This window comes from Theropithecus gelada, chromosome 1 (genome assembly GCF_003255815.1).
Source record: "Theropithecus gelada isolate Dixy chromosome 1, Tgel_1.0, whole genome shotgun sequence".
NCBI classification, from domain to species: domain Eukaryota; kingdom Metazoa; phylum Chordata; class Mammalia; order Primates; family Cercopithecidae; genus Theropithecus; species Theropithecus gelada.
Window position 1 is genome coordinate 55,150,204 of NC_037668.1, and position 21,227 is coordinate 55,171,430.

A 21,227-nucleotide genomic window follows, 5' to 3' on the forward strand; every position below is an offset into this window, starting at 1 on the left:
GGTCGTCATCTGTAAATGCCACCAAGGCAGTGTTGGTTGGCACCCGACATTCTCCAGCACACACGAGCCACTGGTGCCTCTTTAGGCTGTGTCCGTTCACATGGTGGGACCTCCTGCCCATTGGTGGTGGGGGCAGGGTGCGTGGCGAGGCCTTCTCCAGGAGCTGCCTGGAAAACAGGGCAGCTCTGACCCCTACTGGCTGACAGTGAGCAGCATGTCTGCTATCACGGAGTCTGAAGGTCCCCGCAGTGTTGGGCAAAAGTTTACATGGAACCCACTGGCCAGAATCCATCGACTCCACAGAGGGCAGAAGAGAACCTGTTAACCTCCCAGCTGCAGCCCCAGAGTCACAGAAGTCACCCCTACTCAACACCAGGACACAGACCCACCGCCCAACCTAAGAAAACAGGAACAACTCCAAGGCCGCCGAGGCCAGGCAGGTGAGAGGAGCTGGGTGGCAGTGGCTGCCAGCTACAGCTCTGCAGGGTCAACAGAAAGGCAAGACGCAGTGGGGAGGAGGCCAGGAGCCTTGTGGCACATCACAGAGCAGAGGCGGCGGTGCCCACGGCAGGGTGCGGCTAATTCCTCAGGGCGGCCAGCGCCCTTGACAGCTGTTCCTCCAGGCTTCACACGGAGCTCTCAGAGGCAGAGGCAGCCTTGGGCAACTGGCTGAGCTGGTCTAGGACCTCCAGGCCATTCTCCTTGGCGTTTTGCACAATGGGGCTGTCCACCTGCTCCTGAGGCATGGTCAGTGTGGTGGCCGAGCTCATGAAATCCTCCATCACTAACATGTGCATGGCCAGGTTTCTCACTTACTGCTCGAAACTGTCCATCGCTGCAGAGGCCTTCTGCAGGTCCGTGCTGTTCAGGGCCTTGTCTGGGGCTTTGGTTATTTATACCATGTTCTTGGTCACCGCCTTCATGGTCACAGCTGTCTGCACCTCGGGGGCCACTGTGTCCAGGCGGATGCCACGCGGAGCCAGTTCATGCTGCTGTTCTCCTTGCAGATGGTGTTATTGGCGTACACACGGTGTACTCTACGTTTTTCTGCTGAAGGGACTTCTTCACTTTGGCCTGGTTGGCCTAGGAGTGCTTTTCTGCCTTCTTGTCTGGTTTCTCCAGCTGCTTCACCATAAATTTCAACTGGAACAGGGTATCGTCCGTGGCCAGTGTGACAGAAGCACCCCTTGGAAAGGCAGAAGGGACATGAACTCCGGGAGGCATCAGGTGCCAGTGGCACTTGCCTTATTTTTTAATAACCATTTAAAAATGTTTGCCTTCCTGGGAGAAATCCTTTGATTCTCCCCTCTCCCATGACCTATTCTCTTGGTTTATTGCCTCAATGTTTTTATTACCATCCGTAAGACCCAGGAGGGGAAATTGAGGCAGCAAATTTGATAAGGCTTCTCTAACTATAGCTCAGTTTTGCAGTAGTAAGGTTACATGAGGTGCCCATGCAAAAAAGGCTGCCTGAACTACAGCATTTTATCATGACCTGGGAAATAGGCATTGTCATGCAGGACTCCTGTTGACTCCAATAGGGATGGCACTGTGTCCTAGAGGCCAAAGAGACCTGGAACCAGTGAATGAGACTTAGAGTTTACTGAGGGGAACTTACACACAGGGACGGTCCAGTGGTGGCGGACTGGATAGGAGAACCGCTACCTTTTATAAAAGGCATACAGTTGGCCGGGCGCGGTGGCTCATGCCTGTAATCTCAGCACTTTGAGAGGCCAAGGCGGGCGGATCACGAGGTCAGGAGATCGAGACCATCCTGGCCAACATGGGGAAACCCCGTCTCTACTAAAAATACAAAAAATTAGCCGGGCGTGGTGGCGAGCGCCTGTAGTCCCAGCTGCTCGGGAGGCTGAGGCAGGAGAATGGCGTGAATCTGGGAGGTGGAGCTTGCAATGAGACGAGATCACGCCACTGCACTCCAACCTGGGTGACAGAGCGAGACTCCGTCCCCCCCCCCAAAAAAAAGAAAGGCATACAGTTGATACAGCATTTTCACTCAGCACCTTCCACCTAGCAACCTCTACCCAGCAACCTCCATTTAATCCACACAAAGGGACTCCATCCCCTGTATGGCCTGTGTTCCAAGGAATGAGCCAGGGGCTCAGATGTCCCTGAAACTCTGGCCACTCCCAGATTCCTTAGCTCAGGACTCTGAACACACATTCTTCTTAGACCCTAGGATCATTCTCAGGGTATGCTTCAGTTAAGTTATTGCTGTCAGGTGCATCTGCCGTACAGGCATCTTCAGTGGTTGAATGCCTGGTCATTGTAAAGCCAGCTCCACATGGCTTGCATATGAAACCGATCAACTGCTTCATCTGGGGTGTTCCATTTGACATTTATAGGGAGTATAGGGACCAAGTGAAAAGCTTCTCCTTTGCCCTCTCAAGGATCACTGTAAATTCAACCCACAAAATGCAGATTAACAAAGAAATGTCATACAAATGTATTAATGTGTACATGAGGGAAAATCACAGAGTGATTACCCGACATCCCACTGAGGCCCAAATACTTCTATAGCCTTATTTCAGAGGGGTTGGGGGAGATGGGGAATATAGACAATTCTGCTGAGGGACAATTAATGATTATTAGGAAGAATGAATGGGTGGCGGTGAAGGAATAGAGATTAACTTATAAACGGGCTGGGCATAGTGGCTCACACCTGTAATTTTGATACTTTGGGTGATCAAAGCAGGAGGATTGTTTGAGGCTAGGAGTTCAAGACCAGCCTGGGCAACACAGTGAGACCCTATCTGTACAAAAACTTTTAAAATTCGCTGGGCTTGGTGGTGCATACCTGTAGTCAGGAGGCTGAGGCAGGAAGATCTCTTGAATCCAGGAGTTTGAGGTTGCAGTGAGCTATGAATGCACCACTGCACTCCAACCTGGGCAACAGAGAGACACCCTGTCTCAAAAACAACAACCACCACCACAACAACAAACTTGTAAATGGTTCTCTTGGAAAGTGAATGAGCCTGAAAGAGATATTATCTTGTGAATGGGTCTGTTCAAGAATGTGCTTACATTCTTGGTCTTCTTTTCTGTAATAGATAATGAAATAACAGGGAGGAGAAGGAAAAACAATTGTTCTTGGAGAGTCCATCCAGTCTTTATGTAGATAGGGGGAAGTGTCTTCTAGTGTCTGTGGATCTCGAAAGACCTTTAATTAAAAATACTCATTATATCAGAGGGAGCTATATTTGGGGGTGAAGTTCCCTGAGCTCCCTCAGGAGAGTCTCCCTTCTCAGGGTAAACAAATTTTACAGTGGCTTTTATCCAATCTACCGGGCTGGCTGTTCCCTTAGGAATAACCTCCTGTGTGTATGGATCACATGTAGCCACCTGCAATTGTTCTGTAGTGAGCTGTGGATCCTGCATCAACCTCAACATGCTCTTCCATTCTGCAGCATTTAAAATCTAGTTACTCTTGCAATCCATCTTAGTAATGATTCCTCAGGAAGCTGAAGATAGTAATCTACAAAATAGAACAATTCCTTCACATCGTACCCTCTAGTCTCATAGTGACTTGGTTTTGCCCTTCCTCTACATTGACTGTCTTCTTGGTAACCCAGTTCTGAGTTATTTTCTGTTTCCCTGCGTAAGTTATCCCTTGTGGATCAGTTTGCAGGCTAGTGGCTGAAGCTCAGACTCACTGAAATCTGAACTTGGTTTAGCACCAAGGTCTGACCCAGTACTCTCTTTCAATTTCATTTTAGCTATTATAGTTAACAGTAAACAAGAATATTTTTCTTTTTTGCGTATTAGTTTGCATTTCCTTATGCATCCAGTGAATCAACTCTCCAGGAGTTGGTTTTGTCTCTAAATTCCATTCGTAACTTTTATCTTTAGTAACTGAGCACAGCACAGCTGTGGCTGTAAACCATGGGTGACCACATGGCTACTCAGGAATCAAAGGTTCCTCGCCCCCCACTCTTTCATCCTTTCTCTTCCCAAACCACAACTTTCCATGAGCCCAGGCCATTCTAGCAAATCCCACTTACGTGACACCAACTTTGCCAGGGTGGGGGGGAAATGACACTCAATGTGCCTGTTCTATTATCTCACTTAACAACAACAATCAATACAGAAGACTTTTGTGACCAAATTTGTATGTGGAGATTTCCCCATACACCAAGCAGCAGTCACCAGCCGGGTGTCCTCTGATTCAATTTGGACACTATCTATCTAGAGATAGTGTTATCAGAAAGGGGTCCTGATCCAGACCCTGAGGGGTTCTTGTTGGATCTTATGCAAGAAAGAATTTGGGGCAAGTCCACAGAGTAAAGTGAAAGCAAGTTTGTTGAGAAGAAACAAAAGAATGGCAACTCCCTGAGGGCCACTGGGTGGCTATTTTTATAGTTATTTCTTGATCATATGCTAAACAAGGTGTGAGTTATTCATTAGGTTTTTGGGAAAGGGGTGGGGATTTCCCAGAACTGAGGGTTCCTCTTCCTTTTAGACCATATAGGGTAACTTCCAGACATTCCTATGGCATTTGTAAACTGTTATGGCACTGGTAGGGGTGTCTTTTAGCATACTAATGCATTATAATTAACATATAATGAACAGTGAGGACAACCAGAGGTCACTTTCGTTGCCATCTTGGTTTTGGCAGGTTTTGGCCAGCTTCTTTACTGCATCCTGTTTTATCAGTGGGATCAGTGAGGTCTTTGTGACCTGTATCTTGTGTTGACCTCCTCTCTCATCCTGTGACTAAGAATGCCAAACCTCATGGGAAAGTAGCCCAGAAGGTCCCACCCTTATTTTACCTAACCCCTATTCAAGATGGAATTGCTCTTGTTCGAACACTTATGACATATTTTCCCCCTCCCTTTTACAAGGGAACTGTTAAGCCTAAGGGTTGTAGAGGGTTGTAGATCTATCCTCTGTAACTTCTTCAGGCTGAATAGGGGTGATGATATTTTTGCTTAATTATTAGGGTCTCTTGTATTCGGGGGAGAGAAGAGCTCAGTCAGTTATGGTGAAGGCCATTCATAACTCTTCTAGGTATCACCTTCTGTTCTGACAAAAGGTGCTATGTGAAAGATAATTAATGTTCAATTTAAGAAAATGTTGAGTAGCCTTATTTTGCGTTTCTACACAGAGTACAACAACAATATATTCCACAGCAGTAAAGGAGGTAAGTAAAATTATCCCAGTAAACCGAATAAGAAGACTTTTCATGAACTTGACTATTGTTGGAACCAAGTTGTTAGGGGATCACTAGCTGATTCTAATACATGACCAGAATCAGAATACGGATCTAGATTTTTACATTACCTATTTCCCTCTTTTCTTTTGAGCAGCAGCCAGAGATCAATGGTTGATTTACAGGAATAAGCAGGGTCAGTCTAAATAAAAAAAAAAAAAAAAAAAAAAAAAACCCTCAAAAACAAGGATGTGATTAGAATCTAGTAAGATGTACAATAGTTTTTGAAACGTAATTTTTTTCTCTCCAGTCCCCATTTTCATTAAAAACAAGTCAAGGTAGGACTGATTTGTTTGCAAAATAAGCTTTAGTCTCATTATGCATGTCCTGATTATTTATATAAAGTGCAGTAAGAATAATTATTTGCCATATAGGCTCCTTTTAAAATTGGCTTTGATGGAACTTTATTCCATAAGTAATCTTAGATTAGACTTTTTTTTTTTTTTTTTTTGAGACGGAGTCTCACTCTTTCGCCCAGGCTGGAGTGCAGTGGCCAGATCTCAGCTCACTGCAAGCTCCACCTCCCGGGTTTACACCATTCTCCTGCCTCAGCCTCCCAAGTAGCTGGGACTACAGGCGCCTGCCACCTTGCCCGGCTAGTTTTTTGTATTTTTTTAGTAGAGACAGGGTTTCACTGTGTTAGCCAGGATGGTCTCGATCTCCTGACCTCCTGATCCGCCCATCTTGGCCTCCCAAAGTGCTGGGATTACAGGCTTCAGTCACCGCACCCGGCCAGATTAGACTTTTTAAAGCCCCAGCCATGAATTTGACTGTTTATTCCTGAAAATACCTGTATGAGTTGAGTGAATTTCTCTCCAAGTCTCAAGATAATTTGGGGTTCCTGGGCTTGTCAAAAAGTGACATTCTTTAATTACTACAGATCAGGAACCCTGTACAGGGATTGCATAAACAAGGTATAAGGCTAGTTTTCTCAAGGGGCTTTTCTTTCTTTCTTTTTTTTTTTTTTTTTTAACTCTGTAAGTCAGCTTTGATTCTTTAAAGCTGTCTGTATCTGAAAGCACACCATCTCAGTCAAAGCCTTGGTAAAATAATCAGTGTCTCCAACTGTGTCCTGTTATAAAAGAGAACAGATTCTTATTGCACTTATGCAAATAACTTAACTATAGTGCCATAAGTTAAGAGTACTCACAAATAGTTTCCAAATTCTGGTAAAATCAAGTAGAGAGAAAGAAATATGCTCAAAATTTTGCTCCTAGGAGTATATTTTATTCAATTGTTAAAAACTATAGATCACTCAAAAGAACAGTTTTCTTGACTCTGAAAAATAAAACAGAAAGGATAAGCAATATTTTAAGCAAAACATCATAAAAAGATTATTTTGGTCTTCTATTAGTTTAGTCTATGCAATTAATTCCTGTTTTGCTTGATATTTATAATCATATTAGTTTTCCAAGAAAGTCTTGTAAGTTCCTTCTCTCTATTTTAATGGTACACTTTCCAAAGCTGTCAGAGAGCTGCACTTAAGAGTACTTGTCAGTCCTATAACTGATTATAAACCACCCTTTAAAGAGGATCAAAACAAGACAATTGTCTGTGGATGACAAAGTCTTAGGGCAGCCACAATTAAAGACACAATTAATTAGGAATTTGGGTTACTTCTGTGGCATACGACAATTTTATATAACAATTATAATTATTACTGATAATGTGAAATGTGTCTTATTAGAATTAAAGGGGTTTCCCATAATTTTGGAACACGTACCAATAACATATTTATACAAATACAGCCCAAAGAAAGCCAAACAACATTTCACATTTGACAATGCTGTATAATTTTAGTATACCACATAAGGCAAATATGTCATTTTTGAACTTTAGGAGGACATATATCTAAAGGATTAATCTGATCATAAAAATATATAATTTAGAATTTGATTTTGGAGTTTGTCAAAATATCAAAAGTTTAAAATACTGATAATATAGAATTTCAGGTCACCATAGGCCGTTCATTTAGCCAAAATAATAACTCAAAGATTTTAAAAAATTGAAAACTTTTACTCATTGATAGAGGAAAGATTTTAGCTTTCTAAATAATCTGTTTTCTCTCCTTTCTTTTTCTTGTAGTTTGCTTAAAAGGCAAACAAAAATCTTTCATTTTTTCAATATTCCATAAAGATCCTGTTCAAGAGAGAAAGCCAAATTTCACCTTTGCATTAGTATACAATGAATAGCAAACCCAATTTTTTTCTTTTCTTTTCTTTTCTTTTCTTTTCTTTTTTTTTTTTTTTTGAGATGGAGTCTCGCTCTGTCACCCAGGCTGGAGTGCAGTGGCCAGATCTCAGCTCACTGCAAGCTCCGCCTCCCGGGTTTATGCCATTCTCCTGCCTCAGCCTCCCAAGTAGCTGGGACTACAGGCACCCGCCACCGCGCCCGGCTAGTTTTTTGTATTTTTTTTTTTAGTAGAGATGGGGTTTCACCATGTTAGCCAGGATGGTCTCGATCTCCTGACCTCGTGATCTGCCCATCTCGGCCTCCCAAAGTGCCGGGATTACAAGCTTGAGCCACCACCCCCGGCCAAGCAAACCCAATTTTAAACAAAACCTTATAGACAAATCTATCCAATCTTAATCAGTTTGACCATAAGGTAAGTTTCTCATAAACCTTTTATAATCTTTTATAATTTTCTGTTAAAAAGCAGATCAACAGTGTAAGAAAACCCTGTTGTGCTTTTATTTCAATGTTTGATTTATAGAAAAGCTGAATAATTAAATAATTGTTAATTTAATTTTGACCAACAGGTTCACACACAGAATTTTTACAAGATTAATCTTTCACAAACCTTCCATAACTTGGCCAAACCTTCAGCTTTATCCTACCCAACATAAAACAATCCTTTAATCCTCTAAACCAGACCAGACCAAAAATCCCACATTCCCATACCTTCTTATAATTTTTTTCAGAAACATATTCTACTTTCCTTACATACCTTGCATGTAAAACTGTTTCTTCAGTAGTCTTGATTACATGTGTTAGAATGTTAACTCTTAGCAACTTTTATTTTTGGTGAAAAACCTGGTACGTAGGTGATTTTAATTATGTACCAGGTATGGAACCTAGGATACCAGACAAGTGCAGATAAGGTCCAACTCTTTCCAGCATAGCGAGGGGGCATGGCTAACTCCATACATCCCCAGGTCTTACCTAAAATCTAATGGCTCCAAAGTAGGTAAGTTGAACAATTTTCAAAGTCAAAGAAGCAATTTATGACCTTAAAGCATTTAGCAGTACTTGCTTTGGCAGCACAATACTAAAACTGGAATGATACAGAGAAGATTAGCAGGCCCCTGTGCAAGGATGACACACAAATTCATGAAGTATTTTATATTAAAAAAATAAAGCATTTAGCAAACCTAATGTCTCACTTACCTTTTTTAGACCAAACGTCTTAAACTTGAAGACATTTTAATTTACCAATAACCTTTAAAACTCATTTTTCCAAAATTACTAAGGTCATGTGAGCTAAAAGACATTAAAATTGTTATTTTTCTGACAAAATCTTTAAGCATTTATTATTTTTAAGCCAATTAATCAGAGCTCTTTAATATATTTTGGTAGTGAAACATCACACACGACACATAAATACAGATGAACAGACAGAAGATCCAGTAGTTGTAAGAGTTCTTCTTTTTTTTTTTTTTTTGAGACGGAGTCTCACTCTGTTGCCCAGGCTGGAGTGCAATGGCACAGTCTAGGCTCACTGCAACCTCCGCCTCCCGGGTTCAAGTGATTCTCCTGCCTCAGCCTCCCAAGTAGCTGGGACTACAGGCACGTGCCACCACACCTGGCTATGTTTTGTATTTTTAGTAGAGATGGGGTTTCACCATGTTGGCCCAGCTGGTCTCGAACCCCTAACCTCGTGATCCACCTGCCTCAGCCTCCCAAAGTGCTGGGATTACAGGTATGAGCCACTACACCTGGCCTATGTTATTTTACTCTACTTTATTTTATTTTGTTTTTTGGGACTGAGTCTCACTCTGTCACCCAGGCTGGAGTGCAGTGGCACAGTCTCTACTCACTGCAACCTCTGCCTCCCGGGTTCAATTGACTCTCCTGTCTCAGCCTCCTTTGTAGCTGGGATTACAGGCACACACCACCACAGCCAGCTAATTTTGTATTTTTAGTAGAGATGGGGTTTCACTATGTTGGCCAGGCTAGTCTCGAACACCTAACCTCAGGTGATCCACCTGCCTTGGCCTCCCAAAGTACTGAGATTATAGGCATGAGCCACCATGCCCCTCTTCCTTTTAGATCACGTAGGATAACTTCTAGACATTGCCATGGCATTTGTAAACTGTCATGGTGCTAGTGGGAGTGTCTTTTAGCATGCTAATGCATTATAATTAACATACAATGAGCAGGCCGGTGCGGTGGCTCAAGCCTGTAATCCCAGCACTTTGGGAGGCCGAGACGGGTGGATCACGAGGTCAGGAGATCGAGACCATCCTGGCTAACACAGTGAAACCTCGTCTCTACTAAAAAATACAAAAAACTAGCTGGGCGAGGTGGCGGGCACCTGTAGTCCCAGCTACTCCGGAGGCTGAGGCAGGAGAATGGCGTGAACCCGGGAGGCGGAGCTTGCAGTGAGCTGAGATCCGGCCACTGCACTCCAGCCTGGGCGACAGAGGGAGACTCTGTCTCAAAAAAAAAACAAAACAAAAACAAAAAACACATATAACGAGCAGTGAGGATGACCAGAGGTTACTTTCGTCGCCATCTTGGTTTGGTAGATTTTGGCTGGCTTCTTTACCGCATGCTGTTTTATCAGTGGGGTCTTTGTGATGAAAGAAGCTGGGCACATTCCTCAGCCCGGGGCTCAAAACTCCCTGAGCCTAGTACAAACACATCCCATCCTCCCATCCCACCACATATCGCCATATATCTCTCAAACTCCCTGAGCCCAGTACAAACACCACCTGGAAAGTCTCCGATAAGGAGACAGCCGTTCAAGGTTTTACTGAAAGCACAGGAACCAGAAGAATTTCTTTGTTCCCCTGCAACTTTCGGGCTATAAAAAGCAAACGCTTGCATCGTTCGGGGCCCTCTTGTGTGCTGTGGAATGGAGGGACCAGGTTCGAACTTGTAGTAAAGATCCTTGCCACTTGGCTTTGACACTGGACTCTGGTGGTCTTCTTTGGGGAACAAACGATCTGGGCATAACATCTGGGGGCTCGTCCGGGATGACCCAAGCCCACCAGACCCCTGGTCAACGGATCTGCTAGGATCGATCTACTGATAGGTGAGCTGGCTTGTCTCCGTTTGTCTGTCTGTGTCTGTGTGTCTGTTCTGAATCTGAATCTGTGACTCGCGAGGTCTGAAACTGGAGCTGGCACAGTCCTGGCGGACGCGCTATAGGACGGCCAGTAGAGACCGGTGGGAGATGTCCCCTGGCTCTCCTCTGATCTAAATTGCGATCTGAACTGCCCCGGTTCCCGGGGCAGCAGCTGTCTTTGATCTGGGTCGCCCGAGCGCGATCACGACCCAGTCAGCTAACTCTGACCCGGGCTTCCGGTGCGCGCGTGCGATCTGAACTGCCCCGGTTCCCAGGGCAGCAGCTGTCTTTGATTGGGGTCGCCCAAGCACGATCGCGACCCAGGCAGCTAACTCTGACCCAGGCTTCCGGTGCGCGTGTGCGATCTGAACTGCCCCGGTTCCCGGGGCAGCAGCTGTCTTTGATCGGGGTCGCCCGAGCGCGATCGCGACCCAGGCAGCTAACTCTGACCCGGGCTTCCGGTGCACGCTTGCGGCCCCGGTTCCCGGGCTTCCGGCTTCCGGTGCGCGCTTGCGGCCCCGGTTCCTGGGCTTCCGGCTTCCGGTGTGCGCTTGTGGCCCCGGTTCCTGGGCTTCCGGCTTCCGGTGCATGCTTGTGACCCCGGTTCCCGGGCTTCCGGTTTCCGGTGCACGCTTGCGATCTGAACGGCCCTGGTTCCCGGGCTTCCGGCTTCCGGTGTGCGCTTGCGGCCCTGGTTCCCGGGCTTCTGGTGCGCGCTTGCGGCCCCGGTTCCCGGGCTTCCGAAGCGCGCCTGCGACTAGATATCATTAATAAGTCAGATCAGATTTCCTTTACAGGGATTCTAACCCACATTCCTTTACAGAAAGAGACTACAAATCATTACAGGATGGGTAATACCCAGAGCACTCCTCTATCTCTCCTTACAAGTAATTTCAAAGAAGTTAGAGCAAGGGGCCATGATCTTGATATGAAAATCAGGAAAGGAAAGCTAATTACTCTGTATTGCTCCAAATGGCCTGCCTTTGATGTGGGGTGGCCACCCGAAGGGACCTTCCAACTTGCTGTCATCACTAGGGTAAAATCCAAGATTTTCCTACCTGGGCGTGCGGGCCACTTAGATCAAATCCCATATATCCTCATATGGCAGGACCTTGTTGAAAACCCGCCTCCTTGGCTGTCGCCTTTCCAATTAGCCTCTGAACCCTGTAAGGCACTGGTTGCCCGACCACTAAAATCCAAGCAACCAACTGCCCCCCCCAATCCTGTTCTACCTGACAGCGGGGACCCACTGTTCGCAGAAACCCCTCTGTACCCCTCCGGGGCCCAGGCTCCAACCCCCCGGGCTGAGCCGCGGGAGGGAGCAGGCGGACGGGAGGCGGCTGACACACACGGGCCCGTTAAAAGAAAAAGTAACTTTGAAGGGCCGGCGGGGCGGACGCGAGGTCGCACTTCGCGGACTAGCCCCCCCCCAGCCGCCTGACTCCATGGTGGCTTTACCCCTTCGGGAAATAGGACCCCCAGATGACACAGGAATCCCCAGGCTCCAGTACTGGCCATTCTCCACCAGTGATCTGTATAACTAGAAGACTCAGAGTGCTCGGTTTTCAGACAACCCCAAAGATTTACTGGCTTTACTGGATAGTGTCATGTTCACCCACCAGCCCACTTGGGATGATTGTCAGCAGCTCCTCCGAATCTTGTTTACCACGGAAGAGCGAGAGAGAATACAGGTAGAAGCTAGAAAGCTGGTCCCGGGGGATGACGGTCAACCGACTGCCAACCCTGACCTCATAAACACGACCTTTCCTCTGACCAGGCCGGCGTGGGACTACAACACAGCAGAAGGTAGGGGACGGCTACACCTTTATCGCCAGACTCTAATGGCAGGTCTCCGGGCAGCTGCTCGCAAGCCCACTAATTTGGCTAAAGTATATTCTATTCTGCAGGGAAAGACAGAGAGCCCAGCCACCTACTTAGAAAGATTAATGGAAGCTTTTAGACAGTACACCCCCATAGATCCAGAGGCTCCAGGAAGTCAGGCAGCTGTTGTAATGTCTTTCGTAAATCAGGCAGCCCCAGATATTAAAAAAAAAAAACTCCAAAAATTAGAAGACTTGGAAGGAAAGCGGATTCAAGACCTCCTTCAGATAGCCCAGCGGGTTTACAATAACAGAAATACTCCAGAGGAAAGGCAATTTAAGGCCACTGAAAAAATGACCAAGGTCCTGGCAGCAGTGGTACAGAAAGAGCATCTACAGCCAGAGTACACCCAACCTAGGCGGCCCCCCAGACATAATAATCTGAGAAAAGACCAATGTGCCTACTGCAAGGAGGCTGGCCACTGGGTAAGAGACTGCCCCAAAAAGAAGCAACGAGGACAGGGACCCCCTAGGTCTACACCCATACTAGTCACTCAAGATAAAAACTAGGGAAGACGGGGTTTGGATCCCCTCCCTGAACCTAGGGTAACTTTGCAAGTGGAGGGGTCCCCAGTCCAGTTCTTGGTCGATACGGGAGCACAGCACTCAGTCTTAGTTAAAACTAATGGGAAATTATCCTCCAAGTCCTCGTGGGTACAAGGGGCCACAGGAGTTAAGAAATACCCATGGACAACACAAAGAACAGTAAACCTTGGAGCCAAGAATGTAACCCATTCTTTCCTGGTCATCCCTGAGAGCCCCTGTCCCCTATTGGGGAGAGACCTGCTAACTAAAATGGGAGCACAGATCCATTTCCTCCCTGAGGGGCCCGTCGTGACCAACTCCCACAATCGACCCATGTCCGTCCTGACTATAACCCTAGAAGATGAGTACCAGCTCCACCAAGAGCAAGCGGCCCCTGACCAGGACATAGCAACCTGGCTCCAGCAATATCCAGAAGCTTGGGCGGAAACAGGGGGCTTAGGTCTAGCAAAACACCGTCCTGCCTTATTTGTTGAACTTAAGCCTGGGGCAGACCCCGTGCAGGTACGCCAATACCCAATGCCCCTAGAGGCCAAGAAAGGAATTGCCCCGCATATCCGCCGGCTCCTTGACCAAGGGGTCCTTCGCTCATGTCACTCTCCCTGGAATACTCCATGTTGCCAGTACGAAAACCTAATAGTGGAGAATACAGACCTGTACAAGACTTAAAAAAAATCAATAAGAGGGTTGTGGACATACATCCAACTGTGCCTAACCCGTATACCCTCCTGAGTACCCTAAACCCTAGACATCAATGGTACACTGTTTTAGATTTGAAAGATGCTTTCTTCAGTTTGCCTTTAGCCCCTCAGAGCCAAAAGCTCTTCGCCTTCGAGTGGAATGACCCTGATAGGGGCATAAGTGGCCAACTGACATGGACCAGACTGCCGCAGGGACTCAAAAACTCTCCTACCCTGTTCGATGAGGCCCTCCATGAAGATCTGGGTGAGTACCGACACAAACACCCTGAAATAACCTTACTACAGTATGTTGATGACCTCCTAATTGCTGCTGAGACCCAAGAAGCTTGCATCCAAGGGACCAAGAGTCTCTTACAAGCTCTGGGAAATCTAGGCTACTGAGCCTCGGCAAAGAAAGCTCAAATCTGTAAGCCAGAGGTAACATATCTAGGATACCTGCTTAAAGAAGGGCAGCGCTGGTTAACAGACGCCCGGAAACAAACTGTTCTGCAGATCCCCAGGCCGCAATCCACCCAACAAGTAAGGGAATTCCTGGGGTCGGCGGGGTTTTGCAGACTATGGATACTTGGGTTCGCAGAACTGGCTAAACCCTTATATCAGGCAACACGGGGGCAGCAGCCATTTAAGTAGACAGACGAAGCCGAGTCAGCTTTCCAACAAATTAAAACTGCCCTACTCTCCGCGCCTGCACTGGGACTACCTGATGTTACCAAGCCCTTCCACTTATACATAGATGAAAATAAAGGTGTCGCCAAGGTGGTAATAACTCAGAACTTAGGCCCCTGGCGGAGGCCAGTTGCCTACCTGTCAAAGAAGTTAGACCCAGTGGCTGCCGGGTGGCCCCCTTGTCTCTGAATGATTGCAGCCACGGCTCTGATGGTGCAGGATGCTAATAAACTTGTCATGGGGCAAGAATTGCGGGTCGTTACTCCACATGCCATTGAAGGTGTACTCAAACAGCCACCTAATCGATGGATGAGTAACGGCCGGCTCACCCACTACCAAGGACTACTACTAAATCCTCTCAGAATAACTTTCCTGCCCCCAACAACATTAAACCCTGCCTCGCTGCTGCCCAACCCGGACCTGGACGCCCCACTCCACGACTGCACCGAGATACTAGCTCAGGTGCACAGAGTTCGAGAAGACCTGCAGGACCGCCCACTTCCTGATGCCGACCTCGTCTGGTTCACTGATGGGAGCAGCTTCATGCATCAGGGCCAGAGGTACGCTGGAGCGGCAGTGACTTCAGAGACTGAGGTAATCTGGGCGGAACCCCTGCCCCCGGGGACATCGGCCCAGAAGGCCGAACTGATAGCGCTCACCCAAGCTCTTACCTTAGGGGCGGGGAAAAAGCTGACGGTATATACAGACAGCCGATATGCTTTTGCAACGGCGCATATACATGGGGCCATTTACAGGGAGAGAGGGTTACTGACGGCTAAAAAAAAAGAGATAAAAAACAAGCAAGAGATCCTAGCCCTGCTAACAGCCCTATGGAGGCCAGAAAAGTTAGCCATTGTGCATTGCCCAGGGCATCAGAAACTAACTACTCCAACTGCTCAAGACAACTTTCTGGCAGACCAAACTGCAAGGAAGGTGGCGAAGGCTCCCAGCCAACTCCTTGCACTCCAGCTCCCTGACCCGGGCCCCCGGGACTTGCCATATCTCCCTGATTATTCAGAACAAGATCTCCAGTGGATTGACAAGCTTCCCCTAAAACAGATTCAGAATGGGTGGTGGACTGATACTAATGACCAAACCATCCTACCAGAAAAATTAGGACAACAAGTGTTAGAACACATCCACCGAACCACCCACCTGGGTGCTCGGCGGATGATAGACCTGATCAGACGCTCTAAGCTCAAATTCAGACATACAGCCGAGACGGCCAGCAACATCGTGACAAGTTGCAAAGTCTGCCAGCTTAACAATGCCTACCCCCAATCCCAGGCTGCAATGGGAACAAGGCTCAGGGGAACCAGGCCCGGTATCTACTGGGAAGTAGATTTTACTGAGATAAAGCCAGGAAAATACGGGTATCGGTACTTACTTGTCTTTGTAGATACTTTTTCAGGGTGGACTGAAACATTCCCCACCAAGAAGGAAACTGCTCAGGTTGTAGCAAAGAAAATCCTGGAAGATATCCTCCCCAGGTATGGCTTCCCCGTCCAGATAGGGTCAGATAATGGGCCGGCTTTCGTCGCTAAGGTAAGTCAGGATTTGGCTTCCATCCTTGGGGCAAATTAGAAACTACATTGCGCTTACAGGCCCCAGAGTTCAGGACAGGTAGAGAGGATGAATCGGACCTTAAAGGACACCTTAACTAAATTAACTATAGAGACTGGCGCTAATTGGGTGGTCCTTCTCCCCTACGCTCTGTTCCAGGCCCGTAATACCCCTTACAGACTGGGCTTTACCCCTTATAAAATTATGTATGGCAGACCCCCACCCTTAGTTCCCAGCCTAAAAGATGATCTGCTCAAGTCTGAAACAGAAAATGTCTCTGAACTCTTATTTTCCCTACAAGCCTTGCAGAAAATTCATCAAGAAATCTGGCCCAAGCTAAAGAAACTATATGAGACCGGTCCCCCGCTGACACCCCATCCGTACCAGCCGAGAGACTGGGTCCTGGTCAGGCGACACTGACAAGAGACCCTAAAACCCAGGTGGAAAGGATCACTCCAGGTACTCCTAACCACACCCACCGCCCTGAAGGTAGAAGGCATTGCGTCGTGGATCCACTACACCCACGTCAAGCCAGTGGACCCAACCTCCGACCTTCTGGGACCAATCATGGTGGCGGCTAAAGCACCGGACACGTGGACTGTGGACAGAGCTAGGAACAACCCCTTAAAACTCACCCTGCGCTGGCAACATAGCTCACTGCAAACATGCAGTTAGGTAGTCTAACCCTAACGTTAGTCGCCCTAGTGGCCGCTGGAGAAATTACAAAACCAGCTCTTAATCCCTTTGTCTGGAGATTCTGGCTTTATGAAAACCGAACCCACCCTGGACAACCTCATAAGCCCGGGAAATTATTGGCCAGTGCTGATTGCCCCTCCTCAAGGTGCAACAGCCCAATTCTACTAAATTTTACTGGTTTTCAAATAGCCAAACCTATGACACCAATAATATGCTTTGAGTTTGATCAGACTAAATACAACTGTAAACACTATTGGTGGCACCAAAATGCCGGCTGTCCTTATAACCATAGACCCCGTTATTGGGGAGAGAGAAAACAGTTAGACCCTAAGTGGCCCTTCCATTGTAGACGGGACTCTTTTCATATACATAGATAGTTAGAGACCCCTGGAACTCCCGCTGGACCACACCTCAACATGGGGCTGTATACTACTCCCCCTCCTCCACATGGCCTAGCAGTCGCCTCTATCTGTGGCGAGGCCTAGTACAAGTACTGCCCCTGGTCCACGGGAATATCCAACAACAGGAAAACAGACTAACACAAGACTTACGTCCTTTCTCCTGGTTAAAGTTATTACAAGAAGGACTAGAACTTGCTAACCTTACAGGACTTCACAGCCTGTCTGGCTGCTTTCTGTGTGCCACTCTAGGGTGTCCACCGCTAACCGCTGTCCCTCTGCCATGGGGATCCTCTACCTTTGCCCAAGCTAACAACCTCCGAAACCTCTCATATGCTCCTATCCTAAACGTGCCCCTATACCTAAACCCCAGTCAGGAGAAGTTTCCCTACTGTTTCTCAGGAACCAATTCCAGCCTCTGCAGCATCACTGCAATGCCCCCTAATATCACCCTGAAGGCTCTGCCAGGCATATTCTTCTGGTGCAATGGAACATTATCTAAGAACCTACCTAGTCCCTCTGTTGCCAACCTACTGTGTCTTCCTGTCACATTAGTTTCCCGGTTGACTCTACTAACTGCTGGTGAGTTCCTAGGGTATACCGGTAACTGGACTAGTACTGCTATTCACCCAGTCCCTAGACCAAGACCTGCACGAGCCATATTTCTCCCCCTCATTGCGGGAATCTCCCTCACTGCATCCCTCATGGCGGCCGGACTGGCCGGGGGAGCCCTAGGTCACACCCTCATAGAAAGCAACAAGTTGTACCAACAATTTGCCATTGCTATGGAGGAGTCGGCTGAGTCCCTTGCCTCCCTTCAGCGGCAGCTCACGTCCCTAGCTCAGGTAACCTTGCAGAACCGGAGGGCCCTAGACCTACTCACTGCAAAAAAAGGTGGTACATGTATGTTTCTGAAAGAAGACTGTTGTTTCTACATAAATGAATCAGGGCTTGTAGAGGACCGGGTCCAACAGTTACGCAAGTTAAGCGCAGAAGTAAAAACACGGCAGTTTGCTTCAGCTGCAGACCAATGGTGGAATTCCTCTATGTTTTCTCTGTTAGCCCCCTTCCTTAAACCCCTGCTAAGTCTACTATTTCTACTTACCGTAGGACCTTGTGTTGTTAACAGAATTTTACAATTTGTTAGAGAGAGATTTGACACCGTACAACTCATGGTCCTCAGAGCCCAATACCAACCCGTAAACGCTGAAACAGAATCAGACTTATAAGACCCAAGATTGGCTCTAGAGATACCTGAAAAAGAAGGGGGGAATGAAAGGAGCTGGGCACATTCCTCAGCCCGGGGCTCAAAACTCCCTGAGCCTAGTACAAACACATCCCATCCTCCCATCCCACCACATATCGCCATATATCTCTCAAACTCCCTGAGCCCAGTACAAACACCACCTGGAAAGTCTCCGATAAGGAGACAGCCATTCAAGGTTTTACTGCAAGCGCAGGAACCAAAAGAATTTCTTTGTTCCCCTGCAACTTTTGGGCTATAAAAAGCAAACGCTCACATTGTTCGGGGCCCTCTTGTATGCTGTGGAATGGAGGGACCAGGTTCGAACTTGTAGTAAAGATCCTTGCCACTTGGCTTTGACACTGGACTCTGGTGGTCTTCTATTGGGGAACAAACGGTCTGGGCATAACAGTGATCTGTATCTTGTGCTGGCCTCTTATCTCATCCTGTGACTAAGAATGCCTTACCTTCTGGGAGTGTACCCCAGCAGGTCTCGGCCTCATTTTACCCAGCTCCTATTCAAGAGGGAGTCATTCTGGTTCAAATACCTCTGAATATAGCATCAAATCTCACAGGTTTAGGGCTCATTCCTCAGACTCCCCCAGCCAGTCACAAGTACAGCCTACAGAACTTCTAATGGACTGGCTTCAAGTTGGGGTCTCCATGATCCCCTCTTTTTGGGTTTGATTACCCCTCTTTGGGTTCAATTAACTTGCTGGAGCAGCTCACAGAACTCAGGGAAACACTTACTTATGTTTATCAATTTTTTATAAAGGATATTACAAAAGACACAGATGAAATGAGGGTAAGAAATGAGGGAAGGGATACAGAGCTTCTAGGCCCTTCCTGGGCACACACCTTCCATGAACCTCCACGTGTTCAGCTATCCAGAAGCTCTCCAAACCCTGTTTTTTTAGGTTTATTTGTTTGTTTGTTTTGCTTTTGAGACTGGGTCTTGCTCCATCACCCAGGATGGAGTACAGTGGCATGATCTTGGCTCACTATCGCCTTTACCTCCCTCCGAGGCTCAAGTGATTCTCCCATCTCAGCCTTTCAAGTAGCTGGGACTATAGATACATCACACTCAGCTAATTCATTTTATTTTAGTTTAGTTTAGTTTATAGAAAGGAATTCTCCCTACTTGCCCAGGCTGGTCTTGAACTCCTGGGCTCAAGTGATCCTCCCACCTCAGCATCCCAAAGTGCTGAATTACAGGCATGAAGCACAACACCTGGTCTCCTTTTTTTTTTTTTTAAAATGAAGATTTCATGATGTAGGCATGATTGATTAAGCCATTGGTCACTGGTGATCAACTTAACCTTCAGCCCCTCTGGCCTCCCCATAGGGTAGGGGGGTTATGCTGAAAGTCTGAACTCTGTAATCCTGCCTAGGTATTTATGGTCACCAGCCTCCATCCTGAAGCTCCCTAGCAGCTGCTAGCCACCAGTCAATTATTAGCATATAAAAAGACATCACTTTGGAAATTCCAGGGATTTGGGGACTTGTATGCCAGGAAACAAGAATGAAGACCAAAAACATATTTCACAGTATCACAACAGCCCTCTCTTGCTCTGGACACAACTCACCATTGACAGCCATTGAGAGCTGGAGAAGTATTTGTATGTGTAAATATTCTGCTTGCACAATCTAAAGAGACCTGAACTACTGAACTCCAGAAAATATTACCAATGTGGCAGGACCATGAATCTTCATGTACAGTAGCCCCCACCTTGTCTGAGGTTTTACCTTCCCAGACTTCAGTTACCTTCAGTCAACTGTGGTCTGAAAATATTAATAGAAAATTCCAGAAATAAGGCCAGGTGCGGTGGCTCACGCCTGTAATCCCAGCACTTTGGGAGGCGGAGGCGGGTGGATCACGAGGTCAGGGGATCAAGACCATCCTGGCCAACGTGGTGAAACCCCGCCTCTACTAAAAATACAAAAAAAAATTAGCCAGGTGTGGTGGCAGGCACCTGTAGTCCCAGCTACTTGGGAGGCCTGTAGTCCCAGCTACTTGGGAGGCTGAGGTGGGACAATGGCGTGAACCCGGGAGGCCGAGCTTGCAGTGAGCCGTGATCGCGCCACTGCACTTCAGCCTGGGAGACAGAGCGAGATTCTGTCGCAAAAAAAAAAAAAAGAAAAAAAGAAAATTCCAGAAATAAATAATTCGTAAGTTTTAAGTTGTGTACCATTGTTACTTAGTAGCATGGTATAATCTCTTGCCACCCCTCTCTGTCTGCCCAAGATGCGAATCATCTGTTTGTCCAGAGCATCCACGCTGTATAAATAACCTGCCCGTTAGTCATCCACATCATCTGCTCCTGACATCCAACCATCAACATCATTAGGCTCATGATCCAAGATCACCCGAAGCAGATGGTCCTCCTTCTGATGTATCGTCGGAAGGTCAATGGTAGCCTAATGCTATGTTACAATGCCTGCACCAGTCACTTCCTTCATCTCATCACATAGACATTTTGTCTCCCCAAGAAGGGTGAGTACAGTATAATCAGGTATTTTAAGACAGAGAACACATTCACATAATTATTATTACAGTATAACATTATAATTATTCTATATGATTATTAGTTATTGTTAACTCTATATTATTATGTTATTGTTAATCTCTTACTCTGCCTAATTTATAAATTAAACTTTATCATAGATGTATGTATGTATAGGAGAAACATATGTAGGGTTCAGTACTAACTGTGGTTTCAGGAATCCATTGGGGGTCTTGGAACATATTCCCCATGGATAAGGGGAGACTCCTGTAATTTATCTCAGGCAAATATGGCGCTTACCATTTCTTGTTTGTGTCTAATTAGCATGATGTTATCAATATAGTTGGACAAGCATGAGGTTCTGTGGAATGTCAAGGCGATTGAGGTTCCTTAAGACTGTATTATAACAGAGAGCTGGAAAGTTAATAAAGCCCTGAGGGGAGAGAGTGAAGGGGCTATCACTGTAACATTGTGATGTAAAAGAAAACTGCCTTTGGTCTACTCTTCTCATGGGTA

At 46.7% G+C, this 21,227-nt stretch overlaps 2 pseudogenes; one reads left to right on the forward strand and one right to left on the reverse strand.

The window, feature by feature from the left end:
- Window positions 1-578: 578 nt before the first annotated feature.
- Window positions 579-19,806, reverse strand: LOC112624785 (annotated as a pseudogene).
- Window positions 8,478-8,577, forward strand: LOC112615429 (annotated as a pseudogene).
- Window positions 19,807-21,227: the final 1,421 nt, after the last annotated feature.